This window comes from Alligator sinensis, unplaced genomic scaffold (assembly GCF_000455745.1).
Source record: "Alligator sinensis unplaced genomic scaffold, ASM45574v1 scaffold760_1, whole genome shotgun sequence".
NCBI classification, from domain to species: domain Eukaryota; kingdom Metazoa; phylum Chordata; order Crocodylia; family Alligatoridae; genus Alligator; species Alligator sinensis.
In genome coordinates, this window is record NW_005841989.1 from 2693705 (window position 1) to 2698426 (window position 4722).

Consider the following 4722-nt stretch of genomic DNA (forward strand, 5'->3'; position numbering starts at 1 on the left):
GTTTCATGTATCTGAAAACTCTTCTCTGAACTTCTGGCCAATGGTTTCCTCATCATTTATATGTGAAGTTACAACTTCAGAAGTTGAAGGTCTGCATTTCTTTGGTGCTGAAACTGAATGGCTGTCTTGAAGTAAATCTGAAGTTTTTGCTTAATTTGCTCCAGTAAGGCCAGAGGATGTTCACCACCTTCATCTACTAAATTGCAATATCTTTCAAGTATATTTTTCAGGCTGTACAGATTTTTCTATACAAAACCGGCATCTATTTCATTAATCCTTTGATGCCATACTTTCACCCCAGCAGAATGCTCAAGAAAATATTCTTCTATCTCCACATGTGAATGGGAACAAGAGACTTGTTGCTCCCATTTTTCCTCCCACCTGCATTCAGGATGGTAACATGCCTCAGCAGCTATTAGATTTATAGATATAAGGGCTGGAAGAGACCTCGTAAGACCATCAGGTCCAGCTCCCGTCCAAGGGGCAAGAAGTCAGCTGGGGTCAAAGGATCCCAGCAAGATAAGCATCCAAATGTTCCTTAAAAATGGCCAGAGTAACTGCATGCATCACTTCTGGGGGGAGTCTATTTCAGGCTTTGGAGGCTCAGACAGTAAAGAATTCTTCTTTATGTCCAGTCTAAAATGGTCATGTAGGAGTTTGTGACCGTTTGACCTTGTCATCCCCTGGGGTGCTCTGGTGAACTGGTGTTCCACCAGATCCTGATGGACACCCCTTATGTACTTATAGGCTGCCACCATGTCACCCCTGAGCCTGCAATTTTCCAGGCTGAAGAGTCCCATGGCTCACAGCCTCTCTTTGTAAGTCCTGTTCTCTAGCCCTCTGATCATATGCGTGGCTCTCCTCGGAACTCTTCCAAGCTTCTCCACATCCTTTCTGAACTGTGGAGCCCAGAATTGGATGCAGTACTCTAGCTGCGGCCTCACCAGGGCTGAGTATAGCAGGAGGATGACATCCTGAGTCTTGCTTGAGATGCATCTGTTAATGCAAGCCAGAGTTTTGAATGGCTTTGACAGCTGTAGTATTGCATTGGTGGTTCATGTTCATCTTGTGGTCAATCATGACCCCCAAGTCCCTTTCAGCTGTAGTGCTAGCAAGTGTAGCACCACAGAGCCTATAAGTGTGATGCTTTTTTTTTTTTTCCTCCATGGTGGAGCACTTGCATTTCTCTGTATTGAATGCCATCAGGTTTTCTTCTGCCCACCTTGCAAGCCTATCAAGGTCGGCCTGGACCACCAGCCTATGACCACATGACCTATCACCTGAACAAGGGAGAAGAGATTGATGTCATATATTTTTACTTCAAAAAAGCCTTTGATCTGGTATCCCACGATCACCACTTGGCAAAACTGGCCAAGTGTAGCCTCGGCTTCACCACAGTCCGCTGGCTGGGGAATTGGCTCTGTGGTCAGACCCAGAGGGCGGTGGTTGACAGAAGTCAGTCATCGTGGTGCCCTGTGACCAGTGGGGTCCCTCAAGGCTCTGTTCTTGGGCCTACAATATTCAACATCTTCATTAATGATGTGGACATTGGTGTCAGAAGCGGACTGGCCAAGTTCGCCGATGACACCAAACTGGGGTAAAGCATCCACACCTGAGGACAGGAGGGTGATCCAGGCTGACCTTGATAGGCTTAGGAAATGGGCAGACGAGAACCTGATGGTGTTTAACACTGAAAAATGCAAGGTTCTCCACCTTGGGAAGAAAAACTTGCAGCATCCTTATAGGCTCAGCAGTGCTATGCTGGCTAGCACTACAGCTGAAAGGGACTTGGGGGTCATGATTGACCACAAGATGAACTTGAGCCTTCAATGTGATGATGCAGCTAGTAACACGAGCAAAATGCTGGCTTGCATCTGTAGCAAAAAGCCCTTTTGTCTGCCCCCCTCTCCCCCAAAATGTGAAGCTCCTCCATATGGCAAAAGCCCCTCTTTTAGTATTTACCCCCTTTTGGGGATGCTTTATCTTTTGTACCTTTTCTTCCTTCTTCTCTCTCTTTCTTTTATTATACCATTATTATTTTTATATAAGGTGTATTTGTAGTGAACATAGAGCTTGTAGATACTTTTACAAATGTACTTTAAGTTTTAAAGTAAGTTGTACCATGTAACAATGTTAGCAAGAGCAGGAATCTCTGTATGGAGCAGGTCCCTGAATGAATGGTTGCTTGTGTAACACAGTAGCTAGTCTGGATAAGCATGTCAATGAGTGGCAATTAACACCTACAAAACTACAGACCAAGAGGAGGAAAGAATCAATAAAGAGCCAGGAATTCCTGTAAACTTCACTGTTAAAGGTGTGGAAGCCCCAGTTTGAACTAATCAATGCTGGAAACAGACCCTTGGGGCTGAAATACCCCCTGATCAACCACTTCCAGAGCTCTATTCATCACGGCAGTGAATCAATCAAAATTCATCAACGGACTCCTGAGATGGCACATACGTGCGGACATGACCCCTGGGGCTGACAGCTGCCATCCAGCAGCTACCAAGAGGAACGTCCCTCAAGGTCAATGACCCCTGGATTGGGTAAGCCCAAGAATTGGAGAGTCATCCAAGTCTGCCAGAGAGGGATAAAAGGCAGCAAAGAATGAACCCCAATGGTGCCCTCTTTGACCTGACTAGCACCCTGCCTGTCCAGCCAGAAGGACCAGCCAGCGACCCCCTTCTGCAGCAACATTGCACTGAAAGAAGCCTCGACTGGCCATCAACGGCAGACTCCAGTGCTTAGGTATAGGTATATCTTGACACCAGTGCTTAGTGTTCAGAGCTAGCTACTGTGAGTGTGTGCGTGTCCCTGAATGTGTGTGTGTTTGAGGGGATCAGCACCAAGGTTTATGGTCTGACTTGCATCCGTCCAATAAACTAGAATTTTATGATGATCCTGTGAGTTGGTCCTTTGTAGCCAATACATCCATAGATGTTTCTCAAGCAAATCCCAGGACGTTGTTCTCCTGTTGTATCCGGACTTGGCGAGGCCACAGCTGGAGTACTGCATCCAGTTTTGCGCTCCACTATTCAAAAAGGACATGGAGAAGCTTGAGAGAGTGCAGAGGAGAGCCACATGCGTGATCAGAGGTCAGGAAAACAGACTTTATGAAGAGAGGCTGAGAGCTATGGGACTCTTCAGCCTGAAAAGCACAGGCTCAGGGGTGATCTGGTGGCCACCTATAAGTTTATCAGGGATGCTCACCAGGATCTGAGGGAACGTCTGTTCACCAGAGCACCCCAAGGGATGACAAGGTAGAATGGTCACAAACTTCTCCATGGGTTGGAGTCCTTTCAGGCTGGACATAACGAAGAATTTCTTTACTGTCTGAGCCCCCAAGGTTTGGAATAGACTGCCACCAGAGGTGGTTCAAGCACCTACTTTGAATGCCTTCAAGAGATATTTGGATGTTTCTCTTGCTGGGATCCTATGATCCCTGCTGAATTCCTGCCCCTGGGGTAGGGGGCTGGACTTGATCTTCCGAGGTCCCTTCCAGCCCTAATGTCTATGAATCTATGACACCAGAATCCAGATAATTTATAAAGACATTAAAGAGTACAGGTCCAAGAGCAGAGCCTTGAGAGACACCACTGGTCACAGTGTGCCATGCTGATTTTAGTTCCATCAACTACTCTCTGGCTTCAAGGTTAGAGTTGGTTCCCCAGCCATCAGATGGAAGGTAGTTGAGGCCACAGTTGCCCAATTTATTGAGGAGGACATCATAGGACATCAGGTCAAAGGCTTTTTAAAAGTCCAAATTATGATGTCCACCTATTCCGCTTTGTCCAGGAGATGCCATAGAAGGAAATGAGATTGGTCAGGCAAGACCTACCTGCCACAAACCCGTACCGACTATGCCTCAGAACGTTACCTTCTGTTAGCCTATTGAGAATGGTTTCTTTGATGATTTTTTTTCTAAATCTTTCCAGGAACTGAGGTCAAACTGGTTGGCCTGTAGTTCCATGGATCTTCTTTCCCCCCTTTCTTGAAGATAGGCATGATATTGGCTTTCTTCCAATCTTCAGGTACTTCTCCTGAGAGCCATGAGCTCTAAAATATCCTTGCCAGTGGCTGTCCTATAATGTCTGCTAAGCCTGTGTGAAGTGCCTAGTATTTGCTTCAGATTCAGCGATTTGGTGGACAGTGATTCGATTCAGCGATTCAAATCACTGTCCTGATTCAATCTCTGAAACACCCAGGTCCCATTCCCCACCCGCTCTCCCAGCCTGGCAATGACTGCCTCACCCGCCCCAGCTCCCGGCTCTTTGGCAAAAAAAAGCCCCGACTCACCGGGTGCTGCCAGGTTCGGGGAGCAATCCCCACTTTCCCCCACTGCCCCACACTGCATGGGGGGCACTGCACAAGCCCCCCCAACCCCTCTTGCTCCCCCAGAACCCCCATGGGTGCCCTGCCCAGGCCAGTTCTGGCCCTTTAAGCAAAAAAAAAAAACCTGAGAAAATCCCTGGACTAACCGCTCCTGCCAGTGGGGGCAATCCCCACTGCCCCCCATGGCTCCACACCATGTGGGGAGCTCTGCACAAGCCCCTGAAGCTCTGAGGTCACTGCAGAAGCAGAGAGTCCCAGGGCTTTCCTTGTTTGTTTTTTTTTTTCTTAAAGGGCTGGAGCTGGGGCAGGCAGGGCAGACATGGGGGGACTGGGGGAGCGGGGGGGTCGGGAGTCTTGTGAAGAGCCTCCCACCTAGTGTGGGGCAGTGGG